The sequence below is a fragment of the Falco punctatus genome (genome assembly GCF_963210335.1).
Source record: "Falco punctatus genome assembly, chromosome: 8".
NCBI lineage: Eukaryota > Metazoa > Chordata > Aves > Falconiformes > Falconidae > Falco > Falco punctatus.
In genome coordinates, this window is record NC_137588.1 from 29555554 (window position 1) to 29578724 (window position 23171).

General features: G+C 39.6%; 1 protein-coding gene and 1 long non-coding RNA gene across 2 annotated transcripts in view; one reads left to right on the top strand and one right to left on the bottom strand.

Moving 5' to 3' along the window:
* Window positions 1-30: 30 nt before the first annotated feature.
* RALB (RAS like proto-oncogene B) overlaps window positions 31-23171 on the top strand; it is a 49442-nt gene continuing 26301 nt past the window's right edge. The window contains exon 1 of the mRNA XM_080399554.1: window positions 31-168. The gene's annotated coding sequence lies outside the window, so the exon portion shown is untranslated. The remainder of the gene's footprint in view (window positions 169-23171) is intronic.
* On the bottom strand, window positions 7801-23135 carry LOC308068629. The gene is made up of 2 exons (XR_013930043.1): window positions 19584-23135; window positions 7801-18985 (listed from the first exon to the last, which is right to left on the bottom strand). It is a non-coding gene; the product is annotated as an uncharacterized lncRNA (long non-coding RNA).

A 23171-nucleotide genomic window follows, 5' to 3' on the forward strand; every position in this document is an offset into this window, starting at 1 on the left:
CCCTTTTCTTCCAGCTTTCCAAGGCACTAGGAGGAGTCCAGCTACAGTCATCGTATGAATTGGTCTGTAATACTGTAGTGGGAGCTGCTTCTGCCATCGTCCGCTTACCTGCCTTATTCACACTCCTGAAGAAATTGCTGCTGCAGGACGAACAACCCTTTAAGCACAGTGAGTATCTGCTAAGAAAGCAAAAAATCTATCTAGCTTGTGAAGTTGCATTGGAAAAAGTTGCATCGCTGCTCTATGTATTTACATGTATGTGCAGCTAGGGACACAAGTACAAGTGAAGGGAGAACTTGCTGTCATTATCCATCACCGAAGTGACAAGGCAAAGGAGATTCCTGCCCCGGCTGGGGTGAGAAAAGGGATAGCAGTAATGTAGGAGGCTCTTGGAGTGCAGAGACTGGATTAAAGGTGTGGGGCAGGTCTAGGAAAGGGCCAAGGTGCATGCACTGTGTGAGGCCATGTACCCATTTGCTGTGGACAGACAGGAAAAAACAGCTGCTAAAAATGCACACAGAAGCAGCTGTGTGTGAGCACATGGCATTGTGTTAGTGCTGGATGGCAAGTACCTCTTGTTTATTCTTAATCTTGCTTGACTTGCTTGAATGCAATAGTACTAGCTAGTAATAAGCAAAATAAAAGGAGAATAAAAGAACTAGTTTTCTGCACTAATCTCCACTCATCCCTAAAGCATACAGGCCGAGTAAACATTAACAGTGAGTCACTGCTTCTTTTTAGTACAACTATATAACCCATGGTGGCGTTATTGTTACTTCTGCACTTCTCTGTCTTGGTCTTTGGCTCTGAAACAGAGCTAATGGCTCTGCCATTCTTGTTGGAGGGCCTAAGGTTTTGTCTAGATGTCTCTTCAATGTTAATTTATTAGAAACTGGTTAACTGTATTAACATTTATGGTTATATTTATAGTGTATAAATAACTTACTATGATCCAGAATTCACACCATAAAAATGTTACAATGAAAGCAATTACTTGACTTGCATTTATATCTACCAAATTATATTGTGGAAGTTATTTATTAAGCTAGGAACTTGATTTTAAAATAATAGAACACCTGAATTTTCCTGTGCATGTTGCTCTGGTGGCATACCAAACACCAACTTCATTTCAAAGTTGTAAAAAACTTACAACCATGCTTTACATAAAGGCCTCACTCTGTTTTGAATGGAACCAACAGAAATCAGTGGTGATATTTTTGTGAATATTCAAGATAACAACAACTGGCTTCAGAAACGTGCAAATTAGTTTTGTCCTTTCCCCAAATGGTCTTTGGTGAGGCAAGCAACTGTACAGGAAACACATAACCTTTGAATGTCATTGGTCACACTACTTGATCCATTTTTTCTTTGCTCACTGAGGTTTTGAGCATCTCATTCATAGGGTCACAGCACAATGTTAGTAAAAATCATTTTTTGTTATCTGTTAAACTGCATTGTGAGGTAAAAACCCTTCAGTTAAAAGTTGCTGGACCCTTTTCTGTTGTTGATGTAGTTAATTTTATGACAGAACAAATCTGCCATTTCCTACAATATAGTTATTATAAGAGTAGCAGGATGCTAAAGATGTGCTGGTGCGCTGCTTGGTCTAGCCCCAGTAAGCACTGAGATTGCTGTGCTAGAGGTGACCCTTAGCCCACCGGCTCCAGGGTGCTGCCTCTGACAGCAACCTGTACTAGGTGCTTCTGATGCAGTTGCAATTAAGTCCAGAGTCAAATAGACTTCACAGGAGGGTTTTTTTAAATGCCTCTCAGCTATTAGTTGACTTGTACTGTGCAACATGAGGGTTTTTTAACTCTCTCATTTCATAGAGCATCATGGTGGATATTCACATTTCCATGTAAATGTTTGTTTCCTGAATTCACTGAGATCTTGTTTCCAACAATGTCATGTGGCAATGAGTTCAGTAAAAACTGGGTTTTTAAAAAAACATTATTTCCTTTCTCCAGATTTAAAACTGCTGCCTTTCACTTCAATTAGATGTAAATTTGCTTATACATCATAGAAGAGAAAAACTCACCTTAGTCTTTTAATTGTGTGCTTTACTGAAGAATGACAATGCAATTTTATTCTTAGTTATAGTTTGTCTGTCTAGTGTATGGCTATGCTTTTTTTTCAGTTTATAAACTCATTTCAAGGGCTTCACCCACAGTTTTAGAATCATAGCATCATAGAATAGTTTGGGTTGGAAGGGATCTTTAAAAGTCATCTAGTCCAACCCCCCTGCAATAAGCCGGGACATCTTCAACTAGATCAGGGTGCTCAGAGCCCCATCCAACCTGACCCTGAATGTTTCCGGGGATGGGGCATCCACAGCCTCTCTGGGAAACCTGTTCTAGTGTTTCATCACCCTCATCATAAATAATTTCTTCCTTACATCTCATCTGAATCTACCATCTTTCAGTTTAAAACCATTACCCTTGTCCTATTTCAATAGGCTCCACTAAAATGTCCACCCCCATCTTTCTGGTAAGCCCCCTTTAAGTATTGAAAGGCTGCAACAAGGTCTCCCTGGAGCTTTCTCTTATCCAGGCTGAACAACCCTAAATTTCTCAGTCTTTCCTCATAGGAGAGGTGTTCCATTCCTCTGATCATTTTTGTGGCCCTCCTGTGGACCTGCTCCAACAGGCCCATGTCTGTCCTGTGCTGACAGATCCAGAGCTGGATGCAGTACTGCAGGTGGGGTCTCCCCAGAGCAGAGCAGAGGGGCAGAATCACCTACCTTGACCTGCTGGCCATGCTTCGTTTGATGCAGCCCAGGCTTTCTGGGCTGCGAGCACACATTGTTGACTCATGTCCAGCTTTTTATCAACCAGAACTTCCAGGTCCTTGGCAGGGCTGCTCTCAATCCCTTCATCCCCCAGCCTGTATTAATATCAGAGGTTGCTCCAACCCAGGTGCAGGACGTTGCACTTGGCCTTGTTGAACCTCACAAAGTTCATATGGGCCAACTTCTGGAGCTTGTCCAGGTCCCTCTGGATGACATCCCATCCCTCAGGTGTGTGAACCCCACCACTCATCTTGGTGTCATTTGAAAACCTGCTCATGGTGCACTCGATGTCACTATGTTATTGATGAAGATACTAAACAGTACTAGTCCCAATACAGACACCGATCTCCATCTGGAAATTGACCCATTGACCACTACTTTTTGGATGCAAACTTCCAACCAGTTCCTCTTCCACTGAACAGTCCATCCATCAGATCAGTATCTCTCCAATTTAGAGAGAAGGATGTTGTGGGGTACCATGTCAAAGGCCTTACAGAAATCCAGATAGACGGTGTCCATAGCTCTTCCCTTGTCCACTGATGTAGTCACCCCATCACAGAAGGCCACCACATTGGTCAGGCAGGACTCGCCCTTGGTGAAGCTGGCTGTCTCGAATCACCTCCCTGTCCTCTATGTGCCTTAGTATAGCTTCTAGGAGGATCTGTTCCATGATCTTCCCAGGCACAGAGGTGAGGTTGACAGGTCAGTACTTCCCAGGCTCCTCCTTTCTACCTTTTCTAAAAATGGGTGCAGCGTGTCCCTTTTTCCAGTCACCAGGGAATTCACCTGACTGCCATGACTTTTCAAATATCATGGAGAGGGGCTTGGCAGCTACATCAGCCAATTTCCTCAGGACTCTGGGATGCATCAAGTTAGGTCCCATGGGCTCCTCAGGTGGTCACAAACCTGATCTTCTCTTACAGTGAGAGGGACTTTGCTCCTCCAGTCCCCGTCTTGCAGTCCATCCATTTAAGAGGTGTGGGAAATTGCCAGTGAAGACTGAGAAGGAAATGTTGCATACCTCAGCCTTCTCCTTGTCTGTTGTTACCAGTTTGCCAGTCTTGCTCATTGAGGTGGATGCGCTTTCTTTGACATTCCTTTTCTGGCTGACATACCTGTAGAATCCTTTATTATTTATTCATTGCATCCCTTGCCAAGTTCAGCTCCACCTGTGCCTTGGTCTTCCTGACCCCATCCCTACACAACCGGGCAATGTCCCTGTACTCTTCCCAGGATACCTGTCCCTGCTTCCACTGCCCGTGCATTTCCCTCTTGCCCTTTAGTTTCACCAGCAGGTCTTGACTCATCCACGTTGGCCTCCTGCCTTGCTTTCCTGTTTTCTTACACCTAGGGATTGAGAGCTTTTGTACTCTGGAAAAGGTGCTTAAAGATCTGCCAGCTCTGTTCTGCTCCCTTGTCCCTGAGGGCAGTTTCCCTGGGGCCCTGTTGACTAATTCCTTGAATAGCTGGAAGTTTGCTTTCCCAAAATTCAGGGTCCTGACTTTACTCTTCACCCGACCCATATCCCACAGGACTGCCAACTCCGGCAGTGTATGATCACTTCAGCCCAGGCTGCCTCCAAGCTTGATGTCACTGATTAGCTCACTTGCGTTGGTGACCAACAGGTCCTATAGTTAATTATTTTGTTGTCATGCTTAAAAACTTCAAAGATGAAAGAGATGTGAGTTTCCTCTATAGAAACCACCTAGCTCTGCTTTTGTATCCTGTTTATGTATGTGTTTAATAATAACTTTTCCACCACCTTTCATCCAAGAGATGTTAGGTGTACGGCAAAAGTTTAATTAATTAATCTCACAAAGAACTTGTGAGGTAGGTTCCCTCATTTTACAGGTGAGACAGAGAGTGACAGTTAAATTAAGTGACTTGCTTAATATCACACAGTGAGCCAGTGCTAATGCTGAAAATAGAGTTAATGTCTTCTGGTTCTTTGCCCTGTGTTTTAATCATCAAACCAGACTAAGCTGAATGAACCCCTTAAATTATTAAAATAATTGTTCTCAATTTCTTGTTAGACTATGATGTTTCAATCAACTAAGCAGCTGAAACACTTGCAAAAGCTTTCCTTGCTTAGGACTTTTTTAGTCTTTCCTGTTCAGACATTGCTTCAGATATCAGCTGAGTACGTTTGTTTACAGTAATCCTGACCTTCCAAAATAGACTGAAGCAGAATAAGGAACACAGTTACAACTCACAGGCATCTCTTTGCTGTCAATGTAGCAATGCCTTTTTTCACACTCCCAACAGCCATTCCACTTAATACCCGTAGCTTCAATTAATGAAGCATAGTAAAGTTATTGCCCCACAGAAGCAGAATATCAACTGCTGGTTATGCTGTCATGACTAAATGAAAATGTAGCCGAAAGCACAAAAGAGCAATTGTGTCTTAAGAAATCTCTGCTTAGAAGTATGGCTGTGAACTATACGCTGTGTCATGTCTGAATAAACTGGTACATAAAGAGGTGCGACCCTTGAAAACGTCTACAAGAATGGTACCTGTGTTCAGGCTAACGGTATGCTCCAGCAGCTTTATAGCTTTTCTGAGTATAGTCCACATATTTGTTTATGCTGATAGGACATATATAAATTTTTCCAACACTCACCACCATACCTGTTTGATAGTGTTTTCAGTATAGGAAAGAATAAATGGCCTAGAAAATATGTACATAAGCATAAGACTGAAAGAGGCTCAGAAGAGGAAATGAAGAAATAATATTACCATGGCTTGCTCCCTATTAAACCTGGGTGTAGACCCAGCTGTTTGTTATGCAGCCTTATACAATGCTTTGTATCATATAGTATTTTTGGTGTGTGTGAGACAAGCAGCACAAGGCTGTAGTCAGCTCCAAGATTTTTATAAAGACTTTTGCCATATCTAATGACTAGGGAAGGAATTGCTGTGCAAGCAGCCTTCCAACTTAATTGCAATTTAACTACAAAATACCTTAAAAATTCAACTGCTTCATTGCTGAATGCAAATAAGCTCCTAGGTGGTAAAATCAGTCAGTAAGCACTGGCATGCTGTATTTATGGAAACAACTCTGAAGTCATTTAAGATGTTGTAATTGTAAAGAAAGAAGTCACATCTTGCCTACTGAACTGGGGGCTAGACAGAAGGTTCCAGGTAACGAGCCAAGGAGAGATGTTTCGAGAAGACCACCGTTTTCTCTGCAGGGTCAATGCTTCTAATTTACCATGCTGTTTCCCTTTGGGGTTTATCTTCTCTTCAAAATGTTAACTATGAGCATATTTTACGCTTTGCCACTAGGACTGTGTCATCAGTGGTCAAGTGTCCAATATTGGTCAGAGTACTGCTCCAACTTCACTTCCATTCTGTTAGAGGCTAAGGTGTTTTTCTCACAGACTTGGGAAAATGGCCTGATGCCAAGTGATGAGCAATTTGCAAGACAGTGCTGTGTCTGTGCCCATCTATCAGGGCTAAAGATGCTGCCTTTCAGTGGAGTTTTTGAAAACCAGGCAGGATTTGCCCAGCACCAAGTGGACAAAGAAGACACTTCTGTGATTTTCATAAGACTTTGAAACCAAACCCAAGAAAGTAATGCAAATAATTGAAAATATTTCTGTGCCTCTTCAGTTTTGTCTCCTTTTATTCATAGTTTCTATTATTAACTCATCAAATGAGTAACGGTAATCAAGTTTGAGAAGTTGAACATTTTAATCAAACATTAAATAATACTTATGAAAAACAGGGTTTGAAATTATAATGTGCCTAGGTGTTCTCTTCCAGACTGGGAATAGAAAGAAGGCTTTGTGGTCTGTGTGTCTGATCAAAACTAACCAAAACAGCACAAATTAAATACATGCTCACACAGTTCATGGGCAGAGAATCGTTTTCACCAATGATTCACCTGATAGGTATGAAGAATGAGCTGGCTTGAGAAAATCAGAAATTGCTTGTGGATAATCTGAATGACAGTGGAGGATGCATAGTACAGTATCACATTTAGGAAGAGATCTGATAAAATAAGGGCCTTGAATTCTGGATGTAGACGTTATGTAGAAGAAGTCATACTTGTTTCATCTATTACTGAAGAGAACAGAAAACAAGAGAGCCTTTATGACTAAGTAGTCATCATGTTATTTTAAATAATTATTTAAGATCCTACTTTCAGTGGAAAACCTCAACGTGTCCTGCCTACCTTAGTAATCGCATTACTAATCACTGCTCTTTAACAGGTCTATTGCAGCCTCATTCTGTTGATTCAGCACAGAAAGAAAACATTTTAGGAATGTCTGTTATTCAAGCAGTGGGATTATAGGCATGGTAACAGTACATGTTTGTGAAAGGTATATGCTGTCTGCCTTCATTCCCCATTTGACAGTGAGAGAGAAACTGAGGTACAGCCATAGTGCTACTCTGAAGTTAATATAATGAATATATTATTATGGAGATTTGATTCGCAGAATTGAGAAAGCATTTGTGGTAATATGGTGCTTATACATTACAGCCAGAAAATGAAACAGAAAAGAAAGTGAAAAGAAATGCATAATGAGGGAGTTGGCCCGTTTAGTTCCATTTATGCAAGCACAACGAAAGGGAAAAAGCTAAGGAATGCCACAAGTAATAAAAAAGTCCAATATCATTTACCTTAAATTGTATTAATTATAAAAGGTGGAGTTAGTAATGCAGGCAAGGTACATTTTTTCCAACATTCCTTATTATGTGTTAATCATGGCACTTGTAAGGATCCAAGAATCTTGGATCATGCAACTTGCAAAATAGCACTAGTGTGTTTCTTGCTGGAATTAGGTATAGCAAGGCAAGTACAAGCTGAAACTGTAAATATGAGGAAGGGCTTTTCTGTTCAATAAATCAAGCAGTTTCTGCTGAAACTAGTTTTGCTTGAGGACTAATTTGAGGTTCCAAGTGTCTTTCAGTGCTGACAGCTGAAGAAGGTAGCCCTGGGCCAGATTGTAATGTTCACTCCTTGCTCTAATGGGCGGATGTGTTTAATTAACCTTTGTTTCTGCAGAAGCAGACATTCTAGCAAGCTGCAGGAATGCTAAAGGAGGGAAATCTAAACAACACTGAACCTAGGCACATTCTGTATATCCAGTACTAGGCAGAGAATGTTAATATAGCCAAATACTGTTTCCTAGGAGATAGGTTTGTATAAGCAACTTCTGTAAAAGAAATTTAACATGGTTCCCCCTGTAGGGCTCCACCCTCCCCATTAATTTCACAAGACCCAGCTATGATCCCATGTCCTTGGGACTCTTGTGCCTGGTTAAAGATTGGACACAGTTCTCCCAATGAGGGTCACAAAAGCATGTATTCAAGGTGGAAATGTTCTTAGCATTGTTTGGGTAGAGTTAGACCTGACAGTCTTGCTGCCTGTTCCATGCCCAGCGGTGATTTCTCCAGATACCATAGCTTGGGCAGATCCTTCCCAGAGTTTCCCGTAAAGTGCACATCTTAGGGGTTATAGCTTATTCTTCAGAAAGCATATGGCAAGTCTAATGCAAAGCAGATATCCCTTGCATAAGTTGCTGAGGGCACTGTTTTTCACTTGAAAAACGAAAGCACTGTAGATTTCAAGTAATACAAATACAGCAAACTCCCGGCCACAAGGTCCCTTGCCCCTAATCTTTCACTAACAAACGACCAACTTTGCATGAGTGTTTTGAAAGCATGCAAATCAGAGCTTATCTTCTCTGACCTTCATCAACTCCCTGCCACAATAGCATCATTGTTTGGTATCTCCTCCCCTTAGTAAGCTGCACCCTCCATTCCTCTCACTTCCTTTCCAGCCCAAATCTTTCCATCTGAGAGACTTTTTAAAGCTCTGCTTTGCCATCTAGTTTTGTTACTACTGTGATCTAAATGCCAACCTCCTTCAGTCCTGGTTGTGTCAGTCTCAGTTAGCCAAGACCCTGTTTTTACTCAAAAGGTGCCATTTAAACTTGAGTGATGGACGTAGTTTTACAAACAGGGTGTATTTCAGAAACGTTTAGGTTACAGCATTTTTCTTACTGAAACTACACAGTAGCAACACAGTATCTCAATTATAAACAGTACTTTTCCCACCTCAGCACTGCGATGCAGAATTCTTCCCTTCATAGTACCGTGCAGCCATTTCCACACTGCCGCAGTACATAGAAACTAGTGTTCAGGCTGCAATTAAGTTAGCGAATTGCTAATCCCATGCTTTGTCCACTGGGTTACTGTTCCAGAATGGAGAGGTGTACACAAATGATGTAACCAAGGAAAAATAAAACTGGCTACAGTTGTCAGGATCATAAATTCAGTGTAATTCTTCAGCTTGTTCATACTGGCCTCTGTATGTTTCTAGTAAGGACTGATGACTCCAAATACCATAAGCTGTGTTAAATTCTTGGGTGATGACAATTTCCTTTATAATGTTGCCCAGTGTGTGAGATTATAGAGATAGGATTGTGTAGGCCTGCTACAAGCAGACTGTCTTATTGCAGAAAGAAGGTTTGCACAGACTAAGGAGAATCTTTATGTCCAGAATGTGGACATAATAGGCAGTGATTTCCAAAAGCTCTTAGCATTGGCCAAACTCACAGCACAGTCCATGGATGTAGTCAGGCTGAGCTGACAGAGATTACTTTTGAAAATTCTTCACCAGCATGGTTCAACATGCAGCCCACTGACCAAACCTGGTGTGCAGGATCTTCTGTCTGGCCTGAACAATCTTTTTTATGGAAATTCCAAGGAGAGAGCTGCTGCCTCATCCTAAAGAGAAGGAATGGTAGGAGGATGATTCTTAACCATGCTTCTGAGAACAGCACCCTGATACAGATAAGTTGTTGCTGTGCTTCTGTCTGAATGAGTTTGTGAGTGCTTGGGCTTGTGAAAGAAAATACCCCTACATAGCCTGCTTCATTGTCTCCTTGTTGGGCAGGTAAGAACAGCAGCACTCCTCCACCACTGCCACTCTCATTTGCTGCTTGTTGGGGGCAGGGGGCAGATAGGACACACCGTAGGGAGCAAGGGACAGTAGTGTTCTGCTGCAGCCTATTGCTCCACTCAGCCTCCCCCTCAAACCTGCTTCACTGCCCAAGTATGAATGTATGAATAGTAGGAGGTATGAAGTCACAGTCCTGAGTTGTTATTGATTGTCATCTCGATAGCCTGGCCTTAAACTGGGGTCTGACTCATACAGCCTCTGGGGCTTGACTATCCCATTAATATACTTAACATTGCTGTAGGTGTCACTCACTGAGAAGGAATATATGTCAATACATTTGTATTCTTTTGTATTTGTGTGTGTCTCTTCTTTGGCCATCTGCATGTGATGCATGACTCAATTTCCCTGCACAACTGTGTAATTATGGAAATAATTTCAGTAAGAGTGAATTCTGTGTTCATACAAGGATACAGGATTTATGGGTTAATCATGCAGGCTTTTTATTCAAGTGAATACATTCAGCAGAAGTCCTATCTTCCTTCAGAACAGGAAACATAGTGCTGATGGGGACTGAAAAGATGTTGCTGTCCTTAGAGTTGACAGCAAAGCTCGTTCACTAGTGGGAATAGGCACCATTCTGAGCTAATACAAAGATTAAAAGCCAATGGAAAGAATTACAGTATCAGCTTAATTTTAACATAATCTAAGTATGAATTATCAGAACTGAGAGCTCTCCCTTAAATACATGTTTAAACAATTTCTTTATCTTCAGGGAGACTCGTTTAATTGAGATTGATGTAAATCTCAGCTGAAACTTCTGCTTGAGGAAGAGTGCTCCTGGATGAGTCCATGGCTTGGTTTCAGCACATGCAGCCAGTATGTACAGTACGGGGGAAAGCTACATCAACTTTCAGTCAAGCTGAAAGGGTACCTCTTCTGGTTTTGATAGATGGCAGTTAATTACATTTTTCCTCTTTGGAAGAGGTATACACTTCTTTCTTTTGTTAGCTTGTCTGATAATGGCAGGGGATTTTTCTGAGGGTAATCTTGGAACAAAACAGCAGCTCTAGGCACTCTGTCAGAAGCCAAATACAAGGGAAGGGTGGAGTGAAGTTGCTATTTGCTAATAAGAATAGTCTACAAGAAAGTTTCCTTATCTCTCTTCAATACTTGTTCTTCAGAAAGTAACTATGATGAAAAGGCAGGAGCTATTCTTCTCTGCCATAAATTCTTTTCCGATAAGTCTTTTGGAAGAAATCACAATGCTATCTTCATTCAAATCCTTCCTAAGATGCATTTCTTCCATAAAGTGTTTCTATGCTAATCCACTAGGCATTGCTATTTACATTTTTAAAAGAAACAGATTACTAAACCTGGACTGATTGTAGATTAAGAATTCCTAAATGCATGCATGTCCCATAGGAAAGCATAGTCCATGGGAAGAATCTATTGCCTCCTGGCAGTAGTTCTTTGTATTGTGTTTTTATTTCTTATTGTTGATTGTAATCTTTACAGGGAAGGGGCGTTTGTCTTTATGCACCTTTAAGGCATCATATATGTCTGTAACTTTATGCAAATTAGTGAAGATCAAGAAAGAAACAAGAAGTAATTTTACAATACAAATTAGCTTTGCCTTGAATAGCAGTTAAATTCTACTCCGCCATCCCAGTGTAAATCCAGACTTGGTGCTGAAGTCACTGCAACGTAATATCGTCATAGCTCTTGATGCAAAGAAGACTGAAAGGGAAAGGAGGCCAGTAATGCCACATCTAATAGATTCATTCCCATTATCTTAGACTATGCAAACATTAAATAACCCCATTTTTCTCTTCAGGACATGTTGGCTCTATGCTGCTTTGTGCTATAGGCTGCTAATACAACTCAGAAATGTGTATCTGCTATTTAACAGTGTATGAAGCAGTGGTTCCTAAACCAGGTGCTATACTAGTGAGGTCACAAGTTTCAAATGAGGTCACAAGATACATGAAATTAAATTTGATCACATATTTATGCTAGTATTGGGAGTTGCATTAAATTCTTGCTCTACCATAGCAGTTTCTTGCGGTGAAAAAATTGGGGAACTGCTATGTTGTATTCTATGAAAAACTGGGTGGAGAGACTATTTCCTCTGAGTCATCGGTGGGAAAAGTCCATTATTACAGGGGTGAAACATGTGAACATGACAGCTGAAACTGAAAAAATCCCTACAACTCTGAACAAATTCAAATAAGTTGATACAGAATATTTCAAATCCAAAGGTGTCAACTCCATTGCTTTCCATAACTGTAATTAATTTATATGTCCAAAATATTATGTTGTTATAATAATTATCGTAACAAAGTTAATTCTAGATCAGTCCTTCACAACCAAAATACACTCACTGCTACGTAAAACATGACAGTAATTTATGCATGATATAATGAGAAGATGAGAAGAAAGGAATGAGATTGTTACATCCATCAGAAATAGATGGACCCTTTTTTTTTTTTTTTTTTTTTTTTTTTTAGCAGTGTGTACATATCTGTGCTGGAATCTGGCAAGGAAGCCCTGCCAGTAAGGGCAGGGGATGTTGTAGAGTTAGCAAGCCCAGGAGCCAGGAAGGAAGGCAATGCTTCCTGATACTCATTAGCAAACTCAGAGGAAGGACAGCATCCTGCCTAGTCATGCTAAATCAACTAGAGAGACCCTGTTAACAAAGCAAATCCCTTACCCATCCTTGTTTAAGCAGAAGGATATTGAGATTTAGTTAGGAAAGAGAAGCCATGATTTTGTACATGGGTGTGCAAAGCACCCATTGAACTTCACTCCTGTACTGTGACTTCCTAATTTGTTCAAGGGAACTGTAAAATTAAGAACCTGAGGGCTTACGTCTCTTTGTTTTGCCTCCCTTTATCAAGCATACTTGGTCAGTTTTCACCTTTTTACGCTATGCCTCGCCTTCAGTATTTATGCCATGTCCCATTAAAATCCTCAGCTGGGAACTTCATTCTTTCGGCTGCACAGCTACTGCATAACATTTGTCAATCTGGGAATTTCAAATAGTGTGACTTAGTGTGATTGAAAAGCAAATGGTTTGTCTTTATACACAGAACTGCCATATCCCCTAAACCAATGCAATTCGATTCTGACCTGGAAAGGGACATCAGAGTTCAGTCTCTCATGCCCTCATGGTGCTTCACTTCTTGTAGTTACCAGTATACAAACAGAACAGGAAGTGTTTGTAATACTAATATTTTCAAGAACCAACCACTGTTAACCACATAGTTTATGGTTTTAACTGTTTACTAATAGATTTGGTTGTCTCACAGCATTTAGACAAATTGACACAAATGGCAGCTTAGATGACAGTTTTAAAGCTGTCATCCTTATGGGGCGATTCCACACACAAGTTACTATCAGCAAAATTGCAAAACCACTTGTAAAACCTTTGTTAAATAACTTAAATTGAAATTAGCATGTGCTCAAACCAATGTAAACAACAAGCCATACAGACCAGAATATATTAAAAACAAAAACAAGAAAAAAACCAAAATAAACCAACAACAAAAACCTTAGGAAGGGGAAGCATACAAAGAAGAATGCTGATGTTAGGCTAAATTCTCAGGCTATGTTTCATTACTGTAACCATTTATGAAGGACTTTCAAGCCAGTTGTGATATTTCTCCCCTTTGTGTTTATAACTCTGTTACATCCTTAACTGTCATGTTCCTAGCTAAACTTTTCCTCTTGAAAGTTTCTTAGTCAACATTATTTCTAGTCAGATTTGAATCAGCAAAGCAGAACATTTCCTGTCCTTGGGAGGACAAATCTATACTGGATATTAGAAGCCTGTGTCAGCACTAACAGGATGCAGGCCAGGAAGCTATGCATTTTATTAACAGGAACTAGAACAAGAGTAGCAAAGTTTTTGCAGGATTAGAATGAAATGTTTGTACGTGGAACAGAGTAAGACGTGGAATTGAAAAATGTTTTATAGAACTAAAATAAGGCTACCAGCAAACTAGTTTGCTAGATTGGGAAATTATCAGGAGTTTACGAGGCAAAGCTTAAGCTCAAAAACTAGATTTCAATGAAAGTTCTAGCTGCCTAACTAACTGGAATCATGTCTCTGGCATGCTGAAAAAGGCCACTTTGGTGAATTGAGAGTACAAATGAGTTACAGCCTGGAGCAACAAGCCATTGACACTCTACTAACAAATGAATAGTCAAAAATTTGGAAGTTAACAAAAATTAAGCTAGAATTAGTATTGATCAACAGGAATAAAAATCGACTCAACTTCTCAGGCTGGAACACAAAGCATGCTTCTCAAGGACTTAACTGTGCACATGGGCCAAAATGCAAATAGGAAGTAGCTCTGTGGTGTGGATTTAAAATAAGACCAGGAGTAGACACAAGTGTGGTACCATCTAATGTATTATAGCTGTCTGCTGGTCAGCATTTCCTGATCTGGACTAGCATGTATTCATACCTCTTCTGGCAGCAACCCGAGAGTTTCCTCACAATCCAAACCTGTGACAGAGCAAACTTGGTTGTTTCATATTTGCTAGGTGAAGTAGGAATGTGTGTCAAAAAAAAGTGACAAACATTTTATGTGTCAGCTTTACAGGCTGCTCTTCCTGTTAATTACAGCTTTCCACTGAATGAAGTCTCTGACAGGGATAGGTGAGCATCACGCTCCATTAGCTGGTTGGAAAAGCATAAAAAGCCTTATTTCTTCCATAAGAAGGAATGCATATTTAGCTTCAGGGATATAGAAACTTTCTTGAGAAATAAATCCACAGCTTTTTTCATTGCTGATTTGTGACCTAGAGATCTGTAAAATCATGAAGTATCCTCCTTTATGACAGCTGCAGATTTATTACAGCTAATGTGGCAAGGGAAGCAGCCCTTTTATTATAAGCTTTTAAATGGGAGGAGATGAAAGTTATTGATTAAATTGATGCTGTAGGTGCAGCAACCAAAGACAAAGCATGGCAATCACACCTACTTGTTTTCACACTTGTGGGTTTTGGGAACTGACAGGAAAGATTACTTTTGATTTATACCTATTTCTGAGAAGTAAGGCCTGATGATAATCATCAGGTAGTTCACCTGTGTCATGCAACAGCTATGTCAAAAGCCAACAGTTATACTACAAGGCAGAATGAACTTGTGTGTGGAGTCACCCCATGAGCACAGCTTCAAACCAAGCTGGAAAATTCTGGGGATGAGACAGTGTGTTTCCCACAGCCACTGATTCTCTTTTAACTAGAATAAACTCCTGTATCTGAGGTCTCTTAAGGCCCTCTGCAATGACTGGGCATATCTTTTAATGATAGGAAATGATTCCTATCTTTTAATGCAGATTCTTCTAACACAGGTAAGAGTCCTAAGTGAACCTTTTACGTCTGTTTGCAAAATAATGTCCCATCAGAAGTTTTTAATTTTCTTCATGCTGCAGTCTTTACCTGCTTCTACTTTTTAACTGCATTGTTTGAATGACAACAATTAAGAAACAAGAATTCCATGAAGATACATAGAACCTTAACAGCAGAAAAGCTAGCAATGGCTTAGTGTACTGAAAATTTTTGTAAGAATCACAGCTCTCTCTGGGCAAGGAATTCTAAAAAGAAATATAAAGATGAGCTATTTTTATCCAGTTATTAAAGATGACCCCCAAAGTTTAAGGAAAATTGAACTCTACAGGCAGAGTTGCGCTCTATGATTCAGACTGTATTTAGAAATGGCAGCTTAGACCTATCTCTGTTAATACCATACAGCAAAGTAAGACAGTACGAATCGGCTAAGTGGAAAAGGAACTGAGTTTTACCATCTTTTCCTGAACTGAAAATTTCCCAAATTATCCCCAGAAAACCCTTGAAGCTGTTTTAAGAAAAGCCACAAGGAAACTGTTACTGAGCCTTCAGTGCTGAGAAGTCAAAGAAGCCCAGCTGATCCAAACAAAGGATTCTTTACATGCTAATGAAAAGAGAGATTCAGCAGGTGGATGCATTGCTTAGACTGTGAAAAACTGAAAAGGCAGAACAACATGAAGCTGAATCTAGCACAGACGTGACATGACTATTGCATTTTGCATTTGACATAACGGGTATCTTCAGCCATAATGGCCATATCCATTGCATTTCTGCTTTCCAAAGAGCATGAAGGACTGCCCTTCCTGGGAAGGAAGTGGCAGCTGCCACAAGACTATAATAATATCTCAGGCTTATTCTATATAAAGATCTTTTCTAAATTCACAAGGAAATAACTTGTTAATGCATTTGTCAAGAAAACAGAAATTGCTAGATGTTATGGAGCTTCCATTTACTTTTCCCTTTCCCAGCTATGTATCTGCCTTTTAGGTATCCTAAGTGTCTTACATCCTAAAGTAATGATAACTGTTAAATGGAAGAGCTAAGATCATGATCTACCACCCTCTTAAGACTTTTGACAAAAGGACTGGGCAGACTTTGGGGAAAGTAGCGTCTTAAGCCACTAGAGTAAGATCTCTGTGATCCCTTCTCTGAACGTAATCTATGCAAGCCAATGAGTTCAGTGGGAAGCTGATAAGAAATGACTTAGGAAGAGGGTATCTTGTAAATCTTGTCCTTCTCCATGAAGAGGGAAGGACGGAAGGAGTACCAGTCTTTTCTTTGAAATCACAGGAAGAAGATTAATCCTTTGTATGTGAGGTCTTAGGGTTTTCCAGAAATAAATCATAATGAAACAACAAAAGTTGGGGATTGAAAAGAAGGTTAGGCTGTGGGCTTCCAGTGTCTGATGGAGTCCCATACATACACTTTGGTCAAGGTACATTACTTTTGCAGACTGAAGACCCCACAAACAAGTACAGCTCTTCCAAAGCTTTTTCAAAGGAATAGGAGGCTTAATGTAAATTGCATCACAAGATAAAATATATTTATGGTTAACTTACAATTTATTTATTAATGTGTTAACAGGTTAAATATTAATTACCTATTAATAAGTTGAATGGTGAATTGCTGCTACTGACATACTTAGCTTTTAGGAAATAGTCTTTTCTAAAAAGCTAATCTCTGACTCTTTTGACAGATCCTAAGTATGTGTTACTGTTCACTGAAAAGATAAAAGACAATACAGAAGCCAGAATGTTATAGGATTCAATGGATGTTTATTTTGAAATAACTTTCCTTAATCCTCTAATGTAAAGCATATCGTACTCTTACCGATTTAACATGAAAAAAAAAAGGAGAGGCTGTTTGCAGATTGTATTAGGTTATCAACCACAAGTAGCACATCTTTTCTAGAGAAGAATGTTGTGTAAACTAGCCTATGAACATTCAGCTGAATACTGAAATTTTTTTCAAACGCAGCAATATCACACAACCTATTATGTTCTTAACGAGCTCTATAACTAACAAAAATGTCATAATGATAGTTACATTAGAATATTCATAGACATAGAAACTTCCTCATAAACTTCACTGGTGGGACAAGTTCCTACAGGTTTCCTACAATACCTACTTTACTCCTTTTCTGAGGCTTTCACCTCTGGGTTGAAATATAGTGACTAATGAAAAATGAAGTGTTATATTGTGGAAGTTCAGGGAGTAAAGAATCTGTAGCAAAGTGCAGCTGAAGATGAATTTTGGTAGACAAATTTTGTAGCCATTTCTTTCACCATCCAAACCACTTCATACAGAACTTGGATTTCCAGAATAGATTTTCTATTCAAACTCACATTCAGACCTTCTTTAACTTGACATTTCCCAGCCTGATACTGCAAAGTTATGTGGTAGGGGCAAGAAAAGTCTCATTTTTTAGCCCCTGAGTCATATCTGAGTTTATTCTAGAAGGTGTGCCATTGATGAATAGGTAAAATACTATCATAACAATAACTAACTTTATTACAAAGTTCAGGTCCCAAGATCCCTCTAATAAAATGTGAAGTGCTTGAGAAAAAAAAAATTTCTGTAGCCACTTAAATGGTAGAGGGGCATCAAAGCTCCCAAATGTTTGCAACAGATGTTGCAATTAAACATGGAAAAGAGAAAACTGCACGTATAACAATGAAGATAGCAGACTAAACATGAAAGGCTTTTATGGCATAAGAATATGTTTGCATAAAAAAATGCTATGATTTAATTTGCAGAAAGACATTTTAATCTCATTCTAAGTTACATCAACTTAATTAGGGATTGTAAACAGTAGTACTTTTAATTTTAATTGACAAATCTTCTTCTTTCTGAAGTATTGCTCCCACCCTGCTGGAACACTAGTTGCTATCAAAGACAGTAATTTTTTTTTGTTAATTTAATGTATTTGTCAGTAATTTCATCTGGAAAATTTGATTAAAAAATCAGAGACACAAGATCTGTTAGCATGAATTTTTTTCAGCCATCCACAAATCACCCTCCAACAGCAGCTATTCAACAAGGTAGCGCTGTTCAACTCAGTAAGCTGAATTCTCAGCAATGTTAGCTGCCTTGTTATTCTGGCAAAATCTCCTGCCTTATCTATTTCCAGAATAATTGCAGTTTTTACACAATGGTTTGATAATGATAATCACATTCAACTTTATCTGTAAGACACTAAAGTACACTTTCTACCCTACAAGTAACTGGTAAAGCTTTAGTTAATGTATCTGCTTCAGCAGTGCAGTTCAGCAAATGTGGGCCAGCTGGAGGGAGTCCAAAGAAGAGAGTGACTGGCAACTAGGAAACATGACCTATAACAAACAACTGAAAAAAACAGGTGTTATTTGAAGGAAGAAAAGAATTCTGAGGAGTGAAAAAATAACGATTTTTGAATATTTAGCAGATTGATGCAAAAAGGAAAAAAATAAATATCTGATTGCTATGTCCCGTATGCACCTAATTAATACGCTTAAACTGCAGTAAGTGACATTTAAGCTAAATGATTGATTTTTTTCTTATGACAATTTAAATAGACTGTTATGATGCTAACACAATCTTAATTAAATTACATTAATTAAATGGTATTAAAAAATTACATGCAAAAAATTATATATGTGTAACTGATCTTGCCTTTGGGCTATGGTGTAATGCTATTTGACCTCTTATGACTCTCTGTAGACCCTTATTTCTTTTGATTCTTGGCTATCAAGATATTTACAATAAACTTAGCTCCTTCTGCAAAGACTCCAAGAGCAGGCCCTAAATCTGTCATGGTCTTGATAATCATGATGATCAGAAGCGTAGCACTTGTAAAACTGGGATGTGAAATCCCTTACCTCACAAAATGTCAGTCAGAATCTCCTTAAAAACGACCTTGTGATATGATCCTGACAAATCCCAGCTGTATCTGAAATGGAAAGGTTATTTAATAGTGAAGTTTATTTTACTTCCTGCTGTCTGTAACAAAAATAAAGTGCATGATATAGTCAAAACACTATAAAATCCTACAAGGCCCAAACCACAGTCATATTTCATTTACTATTGTTTGTTTCTGATATATTTTAGATTACTACTTTATTGGTTTTGAATGCTGAAATTCCTAAATCATGGTGAGATCAGCTTCATTCTCTTAAGTATAGAAACAGTTGCTATAATGTAGTTCTTGTTAGACTATCCATGCCCAAAGAGAAAATAATCTTTGACTAAATTATTTTTTAGACAAACTCCGTTTGAGTACACACTATGTACATGTACTTCTGACAAGCTATCTGAGCCTAGATTAACTCTAGCATCTGAACTCTACACATACAAAAAAAAATATTTTGAGAACAAAAAGGACATCACAGCATTCTAGAAAATCCAGTGGGTTTCCTTCTCTTTTTTCCAACTAGCTTTCTTCCGTCGTCCCATTTTATGCTAGTATTTATTTTGATTGAAAAATTGTTTAAAAAGTAGGTTTAAAAAAATACAGTATCTTTGGATTAAATAAATTAATAAAAACTTACAGGTCTGGTTACCGTCACTGAACCATTGCTTTGTGCTGCACAGGTGCTATGAGGGACTGGGTGTGTGTAACTATGAATTCCTTCAGAAAGGGACAGCCCCCCCCCGCTGCTTTAACCTCTTCTTACGTCACTGGCTCAGCCCCCCCACTGGAGATGTGGCAGGACCACTTCTCCACTGACTCCAATTTCTTTGTGGTTATTATCAGCAACAGTTTCTGTTCAGTCTCTTGTAAAATGAAGCTGGGGTAAAAGTTGTGAATTAGGTACCTGTCCTGCAGCTGTCCCTCGTCAGCATTGAGATGTCAGCAGAGAAAAGAATCTGCCTCTTATTTCTGTTATTGCCAGTGACTGCAAATGACATCACTAAATCTGCAAAGACTGACTTCCTAGGTAGCCCTGATTCCCTTGCAATTCAAGATCCTCCCAAGTTCCTGATCAGTCTATATGCCTTTCTTTTTACCCCTGAGAATATTACATGATCTCTGCAGGAACAGAGTGGAGGTGGAATTCCTTCTGTCCATCACTGGCAGCCTGTGAGGCCTTATAATTCCTCAAATAATTTTTTCCTGAATTGGATCCTTACCTTGTTCCTCCCGTAGTCGCTTGTGTGAAAAAAATAGGCCAGAGATGCTATAAAACTGTCAAAGAAGAACTGGATATGCAGATGGTGGTTTTACACAAACACTGTACAGGTGTAAATGACAAAACAGGGAGACCAAGGCACCTGCTAGTCCCATGTATCATGAAATGATCAGAAAGATGAAGGAGTTAACAATGTTGGCTTCTCTCCCTTCAGCAGTGGTGGATATGGTAATCCAAGGGACTAGATCAATAGAACCCATAAAGTTTACACAGCTCCGCTCTTCCCTGCAGAACCTGGGCTAGGTTTGGTGGTCTACAACCCATCTTACTAGGAATGGGTCTTTTACCATCTTTTCCATATAATTCCTTGTCTACATCTCCCTTGATTTTCTTTGTCAGTTACTTCCACAATAATAATAATGAAAAAAAAGGTTAAAAATCGAATAGAGATATATATCTGGGTTTTAAACGTTGCTTGTTACTAGTTTCTAGAACTAATTTCAGTTAATTCTTGTTTCAGCTAACCATCTTTCCAGAATACATTTCTAAAATAAAACCGCTCAGAAGAGAAGTATGAGTCCTAATCTTTGCAAAGAAAAATATTTGCTGCTCAGTCATCCCACCACACTTACTGTTGTTCATGACTCTGGCAGTGACAGTGCCCTGTTACATTCTTAGTGGGCTAGAAACTAAATGCATGCATCAGAAATACTGTTCCTGTCTCTAAGAATTTGCAGTTTAAAACATATTATAGCATGATAAAGCAACAGCTAGAGGTAAATTTTTTCATCTCTGCTGAAATCTTACTTGTTTAGAAAGTGAATGTTTACTGTCTGCAAAGCACTTAGGATAAAATACATGCAATATAAATGACAATGAAAACAAATTTTCTCCCCTAAATTGTTCTATAGAATTTTTCTTCATAAAGTACTGAAGCAAAAATACATCTGTAACCATGGAGATTATACCAGGCAACATGAATAATAATTCAAAATGTGGCATCAGACAAATGTTCTTGTCATCATGGCTATTACTACAAAGAAGTAAGTTTCCCCTAAACAATTTGCAGAAGCAGGATAGACGTTAATTTCTCAAGCCTCTTTTTTGCAAGGGGGAAGGGGAAGCGTCAGCACTGTGGTATGAGCAGCAGACTAGTATTGTGTTCAGTTTGAAAAGACCCGGCTTCCCAGGCTCTTGCTAGTTTTAACTCATAGATATGATTTGCTGAAAATACATATCTTCTGTGACTAGTTACATCAGAGCAACTAGTCCACCTCATTGCCTGCCCAACATAAAATATGGCCATGGAGACATACAGTTACAGAATAAATAGTAAACTATTCTCATTAATTTTTACTTTCTGGTTTTGTTTTTTAGCATTACATTCAAATGCCCAAAATCCATCTTAAAAACAATACACGCATAACCTTAGAAATACCAAGATTTGGGTAATTTGTTAGCTATGAAACAACATTCCTTCACATTTGGTGATACTTCTTTCTCTGCTTATTCCTTCTCTGCATAGATGGCATCAAACAGTAAATAGCTCTGGCTGCCAGGTTCTAATGCAGGATGCATATTGATGTGGTTCTTTAATCTGGTACAATCTATAACACAGAGGGGAAGAATTACTGCAATTGGGATCTTTCCTAATAAACAAACCCAAAAAGAGAAAGTCATTTTGCCACCTAAGGGGTTAACTAAAAATCTGGTGTTTTGAGTTAGGAGGAGAAACTGAAGATGATGCAAGGATGATGTCAATCCTGTTTACTTACAATGTATGAAACTTAGTTTTCTTCAAGACAGGAGAAATTCAGAAACTATTTCCTTTTTATGCAGTCCTGAAGTACTCAGCTGTTCCTCAGAGAGCCACATACCTACTTTTTTTTTCTGCCTCTGTAACTTTTTTCCAATTCCTGGCATTTTTTGCCAACCCTGAAATTACAGATTATACTAAATCTCTTTCCAATTCTTCTTCCTCCTCCATTTTATTTTGTTTTGGCAACAGGTCATTGTTCCACCTACCACTTTTATAACGCTGGATTGCTTTTTTATTATTATTTTTGCATTTATTTCAAGTGACAGGCCTTTTTTATGCTCTTCAAAATACAATTACACCTAGCCATCAATGGATAGAGGTAGAAGGTAATTAATTATTTCCCTTTCTCTTCTGTAGAAGGCTACAAAGAAGCCCAATATAAAAGCGGCCGTTAACACAGCTACTTAAGCTAGTGCTTCTGTCCCAGGAGCTCTGACCGCCGGGGATCATTGGCAGTAATGCCTTCCACCATCTCCCAAAGCTGGTGTTTCCAGGCAAAGTGCTGGTTTTCTAGAAGGAAGAATTTTACCCAATGTGTTCAGTCAAACTTCAGGGTGCGGAATTTAAATAGGTTAACATTTAAATCTGGAAAAATTAACCACATTAAAGCAGCAAAAAACCGGTGTGTTTTCCTTTGTAACTGGCAAGACAGCTATGCCTGACTGTGCTATTACTGACGTTAGAATCAGCCAGAGATAATTTGATTTGGGGACTGATAACGGTTTGAATAAAGAATTGCAGTAAATACAGCAACACAAGAAGCAGGGACATTTCCATTCCTTTGCCTTCTGATCTTAGAATTATTAGTTTCTGCATCCATCAGTAGAATTTGCACTAACAAATATCATGTATTTAAGACAGAGTCTTTCTAACTTCCTCTGAGTCGAAGCGGAGCCTGTAGGGGTTACGGGCCCAGGCCCCCGCCGGGGCTTTCTGCAGGCCTTGGGGGGGCCCAACGCCCAGACCCCTTTCGCAGACACCAGCGGCGGGGCGGGCAGCCTCCTCCTGCTGGTCTGTGGCTGCTCCCTCAGCAGGACCGGCCTGCACACACCGCCACACGCCCGCCCCACAACCGCCGTGCCCCGGCCGGCCGCCCCCACACCGAGCAGCAACCCCGCGGCCGCCCCCGGCCCGCCCGCCTCAGCGCCACCCCCGCGCCCCGCCCCGCCTCCCCAGCCGATTGGCCC